This window comes from Rattus rattus, chromosome 2 (assembly GCF_011064425.1).
Source record: "Rattus rattus isolate New Zealand chromosome 2, Rrattus_CSIRO_v1, whole genome shotgun sequence".
Taxonomy (NCBI): domain Eukaryota; kingdom Metazoa; phylum Chordata; class Mammalia; order Rodentia; family Muridae; genus Rattus; species Rattus rattus.
In genome coordinates, this window is record NC_046155.1 from 164615006 (window position 1) to 164629396 (window position 14391).

The 14391-nt window shown below is 40.0% G+C and overlaps 1 non-coding gene across 1 annotated transcript; it reads right to left on the reverse strand.

Moving 5' to 3' along the window:
• Positions 1–11705: 11705 nt before the first annotated feature.
• On the reverse strand, positions 11706–11812 carry LOC116894832. The gene has a single exon (XR_004387047.1). It is a non-coding gene; the product is annotated as a U6 spliceosomal RNA (small nuclear RNA).
• Between the last annotated feature and the right edge of the window lie 2579 nt (positions 11813–14391).

Genomic DNA, 14391 nt, shown 5'->3' on the forward strand with positions numbered 1-14391 from the left:
AAAACTTCTGCAACAAGAGGTTCATGAAGTTCAGTTAGTGATTTGGCAAGAGCTTACTCTTCCTGACAGCCCTCCATGTAATAAGGGGCCTTCAGAATTGAATCAACTCTGCAGTAAAATATTCATCTAGACCACCCAAGATCACATTTATAACAGTGTTCTACCACCCTAACTGGTATTTTGGATAGGTTTGATTACCATAGCCTCATGTATTTGAACGCTTGGCTCATGTGGAGTGGTGCTATTAGTTGTGGCCATGTTGGAGTAGGTGAGTCTTTGTTAAAGAAGTTTGACACTGTGGGGATGGGCTTTGAGGTCTCCTATGCTTAAGTTCCACCCAGTGTGGATAACAGCCTTCTCCTTTTGCCTTCCTATCAAGCTGTAGAATTCTGTGCTCCTCCATCACCTTTTCTGCTTGCAAACTGCCATATTTCCCACTCTTATGGTAATGGACAGAACCTCTAAAAATATAAGCCAGCCCCAATTAAATGTTTGCCTTCCTAAGAATCACGATGGTCATATCTCTTCACCGCAATGAAACCTTAACAAGATACTTACCTTGTCAAGAAGGGGCATGTCTGTCTCCCAGCAATTAGTGCTGAGACCTGGAGGCCAGCTGGCAAGACTGATCAAGTAATACAGTCACTTATAGCACTGGTGAACCACTCCTGAGCACCCACTCTTGGCTGGCTACCTGAAAAATACTCTAAACACAATGAATATTTCTGTTAGAATGCTGAAGAGTTTCCAAAGAAATATTGGCAAAGTGACCTGTGAGCAAAGATGTTGAGTAGGGCATTCAAATACCCAGCAAAGCAGAACTCTGTGGAAAATTGATACATACCACCACATGGTGTCCACTTGTGGCAGCTACTAACTTTCTATAGTTTGATCAATCAAAAGTTATTGTAGTATTTTTATAGGGGGCTTTTGCCCCATATTATCCCATATATCCCCTGAATAAAAGACACAGAAACCTGCTATTTTTATTGAAAAACTGTCAGTCTAGACTGTGCATGTCCTGAGCTATTCTAATCTACACACAGCCATAAGCCCCACATTACTTGCTGTTTGAGTCTTGCCTTACTTGCTCTGTTCTATGTGTGTCTTTGCGGCAAGCTTCTCTTGTGCTCATACTCATTGTCCTTCCTCGTCCTCTCCCTCCTCTTCCTCCTCCTCTCCCTCCTCTTCCTCGTCCTCATCCTCTCCCTCCTTCTCCTCCTCCCCTTCTTCTTCTTTTTTCTTCTTCTTCTTCTTCTTCTTCTTCTTCTTCTTCTTCTTCTTCTTCTTCTTCTTCTTCTTCTTCTTCTTCTTCTTCTTCTTCTTCTTCTTCTTCTTCTTCTTCTTCTTCTTCTTCTTCTTCTTCTTCTTCTTCTTCTTCTTCTTCTTCTTCTTCTTCTTCTTCTTCTTCTTCTTCTTCTTCTTCTTCTTCTTCTTCTTCTTCTTCTTCTTCTTCTTCTTCTTCTTCTTCTTCTTCTTCTTCTTCCCACCCTTCTTCCCACTCTTCTTCCCACTCTCTTTGTGGTCCTATTACTTGATCTCAAGTTCTGCCTTTCTTTCTTTCCTACCCAGGCACAGGTTCTAGCTTTTTAATACCCACCCAGAGATAATTGGGGAGAGTTCTTTACAGCACATTGGTCAATATAATGTCCATATTGGGGGACAGTTCATCATCTGACTACACAGTGGACACGACCTACCCCAACAGAAAGTGGTCTAGTTAATCTGTAAAGAAATATTTAAAAACTCAAAAAATGGGGCTGGAGAGATGGCTCAGCGGTTAAGAGCACCCGACTGCTCTTCCAGAGGTCATGAGTTCAATTCCCAGCAAGCACATGGTGGCTCACAACCATCTGTAATGAGATATGATGCCCTCTTCTGGTGTATCTGAAGACAGCTACAGTGTACTTAAAAACTCAAAAAATGAAATAAAATGAAACCTGGCGGCAGGGCTGGAGAGATGGCTTACTGGTTAAGAGTAGTAACTCCTTTTCCAGGGAAGGGTTCAATTCCCAGCATATGCATGGCTGCTCACAACTGAAGGACATCCAACATTCTTTTCTGTCTTTCATGGGTGATGCAAATACATTGTTCAGAGACATGCATGAAGGCAAAGCACACAAAACATAAAAATTAAAGAATTTTCTTTAAAAAATCCATGGCAAGTCTCCCCAGGGTGAGCAACTGGACCCTGCAACATGCAGAGGTGGTCTGACTTCTTTCAGAATCCTAATTTTCACACCCATAAGGTAGCCTTGTTAGTGGAAAGATAGGGTTACATAAGCTCAGGTCCCTAACATAGACATCCTCTACTTAAAGTAACAATCTTTCCACAGGTTTCCACGCTACAGAACCATGTAAGAACCATGCATGTGTGAGAAGAGAGTGACATGGGCTCTTCTCATCTCTATGTTTCATTCATCTGATGAATACATTGTGTCCTGGGGCTTCACTCACTGTAGACCTATGGGTCTGTGGATTTTGGATTCTGGAGTCCACAATAGGGCCTGAGTGGATTCATCCCATTGATGAAATGTTTTATAGATGTTAAAAAACTGCATACATAAGTGTTTAGAAGCAAGATTGAGTTGTCTCTTATGTTTTACAGGTCTAGAGGGCCAGGATAAAGATACAGGCCCAGAATGCAAATGAGGAACTGAGTCTTTATTTTGAGGCAATTGGAAGCCATGAATGTACTCACTTCAAGTAGAGTGAAGATCTAGCAGCCACAGTTGGCTTGGGGATAGCTCAAATCTTGCTCCTCAACTCAGCTGGAAGGTAGCTGGCATTTGCTCAGATTGTCAGGGTGCAGATTTTGGCTATGGTGAGCATGTGACCTGAATGCTCCCAGCAACTTGACCAACCTTAAGAACTTACAAAAAAAAGTTATCTGTGTGGGTGTACACAAGAGGTAAGTTTTGGAGGTTAGACCATGGAATTTGCTGGCCAGAGAGGGTGTGACGGCCTTTCCTGCTAGGCCCAGAGTTGAGATGACATTTATTTGTGCACACACTTTGTTTGTGGGCAGCATAGGCTTCACTTGAAGCAGGAGTATGTAATAGACAGCTATCATTGGCCTTGTGTCTCAAGTGAGGTGAGCTAGGGAGAAGGGAGCCAGGAGTGCAGGATGGAGGTGATTGTGTATAAGCAGACAGTGGATGTAGGGCGCCCTCCTGTGGTAAACAGTGGTACTGCGCATGGGCAGGCTTTGCACCTGGCATCAGTTGGCCGGTAATATGCTAATGAGTTAATTCATGCTCTGCCAATCCCTGAAGGACAATTAGCATAGCCTCAGCCTGGTGTCCATATAAGGCGAGTGCTCTTGCTGCTTGTGTTCCCGTATCAGCAATGAAGGTGTCCTGCAATAAAGGCTGTTGACAAGGATCCAACGGTGTTGCGTCTTCCTTGCTGGACGAGGTGGGCGCTACAGTGGACATGCTGTAAGGGTCAATGCTTTCCTTTTCATGGTGGACATTGTGACCATTGAGAATGTGGCTGTGGACTTGAGCCAGGCATACCAGAAGCTTCTGAATGAGACAGAGATTCCTCTACTGTGACTTGATGCTTGAGAACTTTGTGTTGTGGCCTCACGCAATCCTTTACACCCCTATGCCCTAGAGTCTCCCCTTTCTTTTTCTTCACAGACTATACTTTTCTCTTTGTTTTTTTCAGGGCAGGGTTTCTCTGTGTAGCTGTGGCAGTTCTAGAGCTCACACTGTAGGTTAAGCTGGGATTTCAACTCAGAGATCCACCTGCCTCTGGCTCTTGAGTGCTCATTATCAAGGACTGTTCTTGGTATGTGTCTTTAGTTAGGGTTTTATTGCTGCGAAAAGACATCATGACCATGGCAACTCTAATAAAGGCAAACATTCAATAGGGGATAGATTACTTTTTCAGAGCTTGAGTCCACTATCAAAGTAGGAAGTGAGGCAGTGTGAAGGCAGGCCTGGTGCAGGGGAAGGAGCTGAGAGTTTTACATCTTGATCCTAAGGCATCCAGGAGCAGACTGGTTTCTTCAGGCAGCCAGTAGGAAGGTCTCTTTGCTCCTGGGTAGAGGTTCAGCAGTAGGAGACTCACCCTACCAACGCAGTGACATATTTCCTCCAGCAAGACCACACCTACTCCAATAAGGCAATGCCTCCTGGTAGTGACAATTTCCCTGGGCCAAACATCTTTAAACCACTGTGGGTGCCAGGGTGTGATGAGTCCCTTGTTCCCTCTCCTTAAAGTTTCTCATGCCTGATTTTGTCAGTATTTCTGCGAAGTCCTGGCCCATCGCTGTAAGATGCTTTTCTGTTGTTTCAAAACACTTTTTAATTATTATCTTCAATCTATTTTACAGTCCAGTCATTATCCCTCTCCCATTCTGCCCTCCAAGAGTTATCATCCAATTTCTCCTCCCCCATCTTCAAGAGGATGTCCCCTCACCCCCACAACCCCCTACAGACACACTGCCAGGCCTCCCCATTCCCTTCAGTCTCAAGTCTCTCAAGCGCTTGGTGCATCTTCTCTCACTGGGACCAGTTGAGACACTATGATGCACGGTTGGTGGCTCAGTGTCTGGGAAATCTCAGGGATCCCACTTAGATGTCCCACAATGGAAGATTGGATACAGAAAATGTGGTTCATTTACACAATGTAACACTATCCAGCTATTAAGAGTGAGGCAAATGGATGGAACTAGAAAATATCATCCTGAGTGAGGTATCTCAAACTCAAAAGGACATGCATGATATGTTCTCACTACTAAGTGAATATTAGCCAAAAAGAACCCAGGACACAATCCACCTGTTTTCTTTAGATACATATTTATTCATTTTTATTTTTATACTTTTATTTTTCTTGGATATTTTATGTGCTTGCAGTTCAAATCCTCTTTCCCCCATTTCCCATAGCCCCCCTCATGCTGTTTCTATGTGGATGCTTTCATTCTTACCCCCTCAATCCCACCTCAAAGCCCTGGAATTACCCTACATTGGGAAAATGAGCCTTCACAGGACCAAGGGCTTTTCCTCCCACTGATGCTAGACAATGCCATCCTCTGCCACATATGTGGCTGGAGCCATGGGTCCCTCCATGTGTGCTCATTGGTTGGTGGTTTAGTCCCTGGGAGATCTGGTGGGGTCTGGTTGGTTGATATTGTTGCTCTTGTCATGATGTTGCAAACCCCTTCAACTCCTTCTGTCTTTTCTCTAACTCCTCCATTGGGGCCCCTTGTTCAGTCCAATGGTTAGCTGCAACCATTCTTATCAGTATCAATAGGGCTGTGTCAGAGCCTTTCAGGAGACACCCATATTAGGCTCCTGTCAACAAGCACTTTTTGGCATCAGCAATAGTAACTGGGTTTGGTGGCAGCATATAGGATGGATTCCCAGTTGGAGCAATCTCTGGATGACCTTTTCTTCAGTCCCTGTTCCAGTATTTGTCTCTATTTCCTCTCATAAGTATTTTGTTTTCACTTCTAAGAAGAAATGAAGCACCCACATTTTGGTCTTCCTTCTTCTTGGGTTTCATATGATCTGTATATTTTTTCTTAGGTATTCCAAACTTTTGAGATAATATCCAGTTATCAGTGAGTGCATACCTCACCCAGGATATCTTCTAGTTCTATCCATTTGCCTATGAATTTCATGAAGTCATTGTTTTCAATAGCTGAGTAGTACTCCATTGTATAGATGTACCATATTTTCTGTATCAATTCCTCTATTGAAGGAAATCTGGGTTCTTTCCAGCTTTTGACTAATATAAATAAGGCTGCTATGAACACAGTGGACCATGTGTCCTTGTTATGTGTTGGAGGGTCTTTTGGGTATATGCTCAGTGGTATAGCTGGGTCCTCAGGTATATGTCCAATTTTCTGAGGAACTGTCAGACTGATTTCCAGAGTGATTGTACCAGCTTGCAATCCCACCAGCAATGTAGGAGTGTTCCTCTTTCTCCACATCCTAGCCAGCATCTCTTGTCACCTGAGTTTTTATCTTAGCCAATCTGACTGGTGTGATGTGGAATCTCAGTGTTGTTTTGATTTTTATTTCCCTGATGACTAAACATGTTGAACATTTTTTTAGGTGCTTCTTGGCCATTTGATATTCCTGAGATGAGAATTCTTTGTTTAGTACTGTAACCCATTCTTTTAATAGGGTTATTTGGCTCTCTGGAGTCTAACTTCTTTAGTTCTTTGTATATATTGGATATTAGCCCTCTATCGGATGTAGGATTGCTAAGGATCTTTTCCCAATCTGTTGGTTGCCATTTTGTCCTAATGACAGTGTCCTTTGCCTTACAATTGCTTTGCAATTTTATAAAGACCCACTTATTGATTCTAGATCTTAGAGCATAAGCCATTGGTGTTTTGTTCCGGAAATTTTCCCAAGTGCCCATGTGTTTGATACTTTTTCTTGGTTGGATACTCTTTCTTTTTCTGGTTTTATGTGGAGGTCTTTGATCCACTTAGGCTTAATCTTTGTAGTGGGTAATAAGAATGGATTGATTTGCATTATTCTACATGCTGACCTCCAGTGCAATTGCACCATTTGTTGAAAATGCTGACTTTTTCCCACTTGATGGTTTTAGTTCCTTTGTTAAAGATCAAGTGACAATAGGTGGGTTCATTTCTGGATCTTCAATTCTATTCCCTTGATCTACCTGCCTGTCTGTATACCAATACCATACAGTTTTTTTTTTATCACGATTGCTCTGTAATACAGCTTGAGGACAAGGATGGTGATTCCCTCAGAAGTTCTTTTATTGTTGAGGATAGTTTTGCTATCCTGTTTGTTTTTGATTTTTGTTTTGTTATTCCAAATGAATTTGCAAGTTACTCTTTCTAACTCTATGAAGAGTTGAGTTGGAATTTTGATGGGGATTGCATTGAATCTGTGGATTGCTTTTGCCAAGATGGCCATTTTTACTATATTAATCTTGTCAATCAATGAGCATGTGAGATCTTTCCATCTTCTGAGGCCTTCTTCCATTTCTTTTTTTCAGAGACTTGAAATGCTTGTCATACAGATCTTTCACTTGCTTGGTTAGAGTCACACTGAGGTATTTTATGTTATTTGTGAATACTGTGAAGGATGTCATTTCCCTAATTTCTTTCTCAGCCTGTTTATCCTTTAAGTAGTTGAAGGCTACTGATTTGTTTGTGTTAATTTTATATCCAGTCACTTCGCTGAAGTTGTTTATCAGGTTTAGTGGTTCTCTGGTGGAACTTTTGGGGTTACTTAAGTATACTATCATATCATCTGTAAATATTGATACTTTGAAGTCTTCCCTTCCAATTTGTATCCCTTTGACCTTCTTTTCTTGACTGCTTGTTCTGGCTAGGACTTCGAGTACTATATCGAATAGGTAGGGAGAGAGTGGGCATCACTGTCTAATCCCTGATTTTAGTGGGATTGCTTCACGTTTGTCTGTATTTCGTTTGATGTTGTCTACTGGTTTGCTTTTATATTGTTTTTATATTGCTTTTATAATGTTTCTGTATGAGCCTTGAATTCCTAATCTTTCCAAGACTTTTATCGCAAGGGGTTGTTGAATTTTGTCAAATGTTTCTCAGAATCTAATGAGATGATCATGTCTTTTGTTTCCTTTGAGTTTGTTTATATAGTGCATTATGTTGATGGATTTCCACATATTAACCATCACTGCTTCCCTGGGATGATGTCTACTTGATCATTATGGATGATCGTTTGATATGTTCTTGGATTCGGTTTGTGAGAATTTTATTGAGTATTTTTGCATCGATATTCAAGGGGAAATTGGTCTGAAGTTCTCTTTTTTTGTTGTGTCTTTGTGTGGTTTAGGTTTAAGTAATTGTGACTTCATAGATGGAATTGTGTAGTGTTCCTTCTGTTTCTATTTTGTGGAATACTTTGGACAGTACTGGTATTAGGTTTTCTATGAAGGTCTAATAGAATTCTACACTAAACCCAGTTGGTCCGGGGCTGTTATTTTTTACAGGGGGTGGGGAGACTTCTAATGAGTGCTTCTATTTCTTTAGGAATTATGGTTTATTTGATCCTGATTAAACTTTGGTACCTGGTATCTGTCTAGAAAATTGTCAATTTCATCCAGATCATCCAGTTTTGTTGAGTATACACTTTTGTAGTAGGATTTGAGGGTTTTTTTTAAATTTCCTCAGTTTCTGTTGTTATGTCTCCCTTTTCATTTCTGATTTTGTTAATTTGGATACTCTCTCTGTGGCCACTGGTTAGGGTTTTACCTTATCTTGTTGATTTTCTGAAAGAGCCAGTTCCTGGTTTTGTCGATTCTTTGTATAGTACTCTTTCTTTCTACTTGGTTTGATTATTTCCTGCCATCTACTCCTTTTGGGTATATTTGTTTCTTCTTTTTCTAGAGCTTTTTTTCTAGTGCTGTCAAGCTGGTAGTGCATGCTCTCTCCAGTTTCTCTTTGGAGGCTCTCTGAGCTACGTGTTTTCCTCTTAGCACTTCTTTCATTGTGTCCCATAAGTTTGGGTATGTTGTGCCTTCATTTTCATGAAATTGTAAAAAGTCTTAAATTTCTGCATTTTCTTCTTCTTTTACCAAGTTATCATCGAGAAGAGTGTTGTTCAGCTTCCTGTGTCTTTGGGCTTTCTGCCATTTTTTGTTGTTATTGAAGACCAGTCTTAGTCTATGGTGATTTGATAGGATGCATGGGATTATTTCAAATCTTCTTGTATCTGTTGAGGCCTGTTTTGTGACTGGTCATATGGTCAATTTTGAAGAAGATACCATGGGGTGCTGAGAAGAAGGTATATTCTTTTGTTTTAGGATGAAATGTTCTATAGATACCTGTTAAATCAATTTGGTTCAGAAACTAACTTCTGTTAGTTTCTCTCTGTCTCTGTTTTGTTTCTGTTTCTATGTTCTGTCCATTGCTGAGAGTGGGGTGTTGAAGTCTCCTACTATTGCATGAGGTACAGTGTGTGCTTTGAGCTTTTGTAAGTTTTTTAATGAATGTAGGTACCCTTTCATTTGGAGCATATTTATTCAGGATTGAGAGTTCATCTTGGTGGATTATTCCTTTGATGAATGTGATGTATCCTTCCTTATCTTTTTTGATAAATTTTGGTTGAAAGTCAATTTCATTTGATATTAGAATGTCTACTCCAGCTTGATTCTTGGGACCATTGCTTGGAAAATTGTTTTCCAGCCTTTTACTCTGAGATAGTGTCTGTCTTTGTCACTGAGATGTGTTTCCTGTATTCAGCAAAATGCTGGATCCTCTTTATGTATTCAGTCTGTTAGCCTATGTTTTTTGTGTGGGGGAACTGAGTCCATTGATGTTGAAAGATATTAGGGAACAATGATTGTTTCCTGTTTTTTTCCATCTTTATTAAATTGGGTATTTCTCATCCAATATCATTGGAGTTCTGTAGGCTTCTTGTATTATTATGGGCATCTCTTTCTTTAGGTTTGTGGAAGATATTTACTGGCCCTTTAAGTTGGGAATCTTTGCTCTCTTCCATATGCATTATCCTTAGGTTTGATCTCGTCATTGTGTCCTAGATTTCCTGGATATTTTGGATTAGGAGTTTTTTGGGGTTTACATTTTATTTGATAGTTGTGTTAATGTTTTCTGTGGTATCTTTTGTACCTGAGATTCTCTCTCCTATCTATTATATTCTGTTGATCATGCTTGCATCTATGACTCCTGATGTCTGTCCTAGGTTTCCTATCTTCAGTGTTGTCTCCCTTTGTGGTACCTTTATTGCTTCTATTTCCATTTTTAGGTCTTGCAAGGTTTTGTTAAATTCCTTGACCTGTTTGGTTGTGTTTTAGCGTAATTCTTTTTTTTTTCATCTTTATTCAATTGGCTATGTCTTATTTACATTTCTATTGTTATTCCCGTTCCTGGTTTCCATACCAACATCCTTCTAACACCTCCCCATCCCATTCGATATGGGTGTTCCCATCCCAATCCTCCCCCCATTACCAGACTTCCCCCAAGAATCCTGTTCACTGGGGGTCCAGTGTTGGCAGGATCAAGTGCTTCCCCTTGCACTGGTGCCTTTACTAGGCTATTTATTGCTACCTATGCAGTTGGAGCCCAGGGTCAGCCCATGTATAGTCTTTGGGTAGTGGCTTAGTCCCTGGAAGCTCTGGTTGGTTGGCATTGTTGTTCATATGGGGTCTCAAACCCCTTCAGCTCTTTCAGTCCTTTCTCTGATTCCTTCAACAGGGGTCCCATTCTCAGTTCAGTGGTTTGCTGCTGGCATTCACCTATGTATTTGCCATATTCTGGCTGTGTCTCTCAGGAGAGATCTACATCAAGTTCCTGTCAGCTAACACTTCTTTGCTTCATCCATCGTATCTATTTTGGTGGCTCTATATATATGGGCCACATGTGGGGCAGGCTCTGAATGGGCATTCCTCCAGCCTTTGTTCTAAACTTTGCCTCCCTATTCACTCCCAAGAGAATTATTGTTCCCCTTTTAAAGAAGGAGGGAAGCATTCACATTTTGGTCATGCTTCTTGAGTTTCATGTGTTCTGTGCATCTAGGATAATTCGAGCATTTGGACTAATATCCACTTATCAATGAGTGCATACCATGTGTATTTTTCTGTGATTGGGATACCTCACTCAGGATGATATTTTCCAGTTCCATCTATGAATTTCATAAAATCATTTTTTGATAGCTGACTAGTATTCCATTGTGTAGATGTACCACATTTTCTGTATCCATTCCTCTGTTGAAGGGCATCTGGGTTATTTCCAGCTTCTGGCTATTATAAGTAAGGCTGCTATGAACATAGTGGAGCATGTGTCTTTGTTATATGCTGGGGCATCTTTTGGGTATATGCCCAAGATAAGTATAGCTGGGTCCTCAGGTAGTTCAATGTCTAATTTTCTGAGGAACCTCCAGACTGATTTCCAGAATGGTTGTACCAGTCTGCAATCCCACCAACAGTGGAGGAGTGTTCCTCTTTTCTCCACATCCTTGCCAGCATTTGCTGTCACCAGTGTTTTTGATCTTATTCATTCTGACTGGTGTGAGGTGGAATCTCAGGGTTGTTTTGATTTGCATTTCCCTTATGACTAAAGATGTTGAACATTTCTTTAGGTGCTTCTCAGCCATTTGGCATTCCTCAGCTGTGAACTCTTTTATGAAACCCATTTTTTAGGGTTTTTTGTCTCCCTGCAGGCTAACTTCGTGAATTCTTTGTATATTTCAGATATGAGCCCTCTATTAGTTGTAGGATTGGTAAACATCTTTTCCCAATCTGTAGGTTGCTGTTTTGTCCTAACAAGTTTCCTATACCTTACAGAAGCTTTGTGGTTTTATGAGATCCCATTTTTCAATTCTCGATCTTAGAGCATAAGCCATTGGTGTTTTATTCAGGAAGTTTTCTCCAGGGCCCATATGCTTGAGATTCTTCCCCACTTTTTCTTCTATTAGTTTGAGTGTACCTGGTTTGATGTGGAGGTCCTTGATCCACTTGGACTTAAGCGTTGTACAGGGTGATAAGAATGGTTCGATCTTGATTCTTCTACATGCTGACCTCCAGTTGAAACAGCACCATTTGCTGAAAATATTATCTCTTTTCAATTGTATGGTTTTTGGCTCCTTTGTCAAAAATCAAGTGAACATAGGTTTCTGGGTTTTCAATTCTATTCCACTCATCTAACTGCCTGCCTCTGTATAAATACCATACAGTTTTTTTTTTTTAAAGAGAAGTAAGCCTTTATTTCCATCTTTAAAAATATGGAACGCTTCACGAATTTGCGTGTCATCCTTGCGCAGGGGCCATGCTAATCTTCTCTGTATCGTTCCAATTTTAGTATATGTGCTGCCGAAGCGAGCACACCATACAGTTTTTAATCACTATTGATCCGTAATACTGCTTGAGTTCAGGGACAGTGATTCCCCCAGAAGTCCTTTTATTGTTGAGGATAGTATTACCTATCCTGGGATTTTTGTTATTCCAGATGAATTTGCAAATTTGTCTAGCTCTATGAATTGACTTGGAATTTGGATGTTGATTGTATAGAATCTGTGATCGCTTTTGGTAAAATGTCCATGTTTACTGTATTAATCTTTCCAATCCATTAGCATGGAGGGTCTTTCCATCTTCTGAGGTCTTCAATTTCTTTCTTCAGAGTCTTGAAGTTCTTATTGTACAGATCTTTTACTTGCTTGGTTAAAGTCACACTGAGGTATTTTACAGTATTTGGGACTATTATGAAGGGTGTTGTTTCCCTCATTTCTTTCTCAGCTTGTTTCTCTTTTTAGTAGAGGAAGGCTACTGGTTTATTTGAGTTAATTTTATACTCAGCCACTTAGCTGAAGGGGTTTATCAGGTTTAGTAGTTCTCTGGTGGAACTTTTGGGATCACTGAAATATACTATCATATCATCTGCAAAAAGTGATATTTTGACTTCTTCCTTTCCAATCTGTATCCCTTTGATCCTCTTTTGTTGTCTGATTGCTCTGGCTAGGACTTCGAGAACTATATTGAATAAGTAGGGAGAGAGTGGGCAGCCTTGTCTAGTCCCTGATTTTAGTGTGATTGCTTCACGTTTCTCTCCATTTAGTTTAATATTAGCTGCTGGTTTACTGTATATGGCTTTTACTATGTTTAGGTATGGGCCTTGAATTCCTCTTCTTTCCAGGACTTTTTATCATGGAGTGTTGTTGAATTTTGTCAAATGCTTTCTCAGCATCTAATGAAATGATCATGTGGTTTTTATCTTTCAGTTTGTTTATATAGTGGGTTTCATTGATGGTTTTCCGTATATTAAACCATCCCTGAATATCTGGGATGAAGCCTACTTGATCATGATGGATGATTGTTTTGATGTGCTCTTGGATTCGGTTTGCAAGAATTTCATTGAGTATTTTTGCACCGATATTCATAAGTGAAATTGATCTGAATTTCTCTTTCTTTGTTGAATCTTTGTGTGGTATAGGTATAAGAGTAATTGTGGCTTCATAGAAGGAATTCGGTAACACTCGGTCTGTTTCAACTTTGTGGAATAGTTTGCATAGTATTGGTATGAGGTCTTCTATGAAGCTCTGATAGAATTCTGCACTAAACCCATCTGGACCTGGGCCCTTTTTGGTCCGAGACTTTAATGATTGCTTCTATTTCATTAGGAGTTATGGGATTGTTTAAATGGCTTATCTGTTCCTGATTTAACTTTGGTACCTGGTATCTGTCTAGGAAATTGTCCATTTCCTCCAGATATTCAAGTTTTGTTGAGTGTAGGCTTTTGTAGTAGGATCTGATGAATTTTTAATTTCCTCTGATTCTGTTCTTATATCTCCCTTTTCATTTCTGATTTTGTTAATTTGGACACACTCTCTGTGTCCTCTCATTATTCTGGGTAAGGGTTTATCTATCTTGTTGATTTTTCTCAAAGAACCAACTTTTGGTTCTGGCGATTCATTGTATAGTACTTCTTCTTTCTACTTGGTTGATTTCAGCTCTGAGTTTGATTATTTCCTGCCTTCTACTCCTCCTGGGTGTATTTGCTTCTTTTTGTTCTAGAGCTTTTAGGTGTGCTGTCAAGCTGCTGATATATGCTCTCTCCTGTTTCTTTCTGCATACACTCAGAGCTTTGAGTTTTCCTCTTAGCACAGCTTTCATTGTGTCCCATAATTTGGGGTATGTTGTACCTTCATTTTCATTAAATTCTAAGAAGTCTTTAATTTCTTTCTTTATTTCTTCCTTGACCAGGTTATCATTGAGTAGAGCATTGTTCAACTTCCGTTCTTTTCTTATTGTTATTGAAGACCAGCTTTAGACTGTGGTGGACTTCTAGGACGCAAGGAATTATTTCTTTATTTCTGTATCTGTTGAGGTCTGTTTTATGACCAATTATATGGTCAATTTTGGAGAAAGTACCATGAGGTGATGAGAAGAAGGAATATCCTTTTGTTTTAGGATAGAATGTTCTATAAATATGTGTTAAATCCATTTGGTTTATGACTTCTCTTAGTCTGTCTATGTCTCTGTTTAATTTCTGTTTCCATGATCTGTCCATTGATGAGAGTGGGTGCTAAAATCTCCTATGATTATTGTGTGAGGTGCAATGTGTGCTTTGAGCTTTAGTAAGGTTTCTTTTATGTATATAGGTGCCCTTGTATTTGGAGCATAGATATTTAGGATTGAGAGTTCATCTTGGTGGATTTTTCCTATGATGAATATGAAGTGTCCTTCCTTATCTTTTTTGATGACTTTTGGTTGAAAATTGATTTTATTTGACATTTCAATGGCTACTGCCTGCAGTTTGCTTCATCAGACCATTTGTTTGGAAAGTTGTTTTCCAGCCTTTCACTCTGAGGTAGTGTCTGTCTTTTTCTCTGAGGTGTGTTTCTTGTAGGCAGCAGAATGCTGGGCCCTCATTGCGTATCCAGTTTGTTAATCTGTGTCTTTTTATTG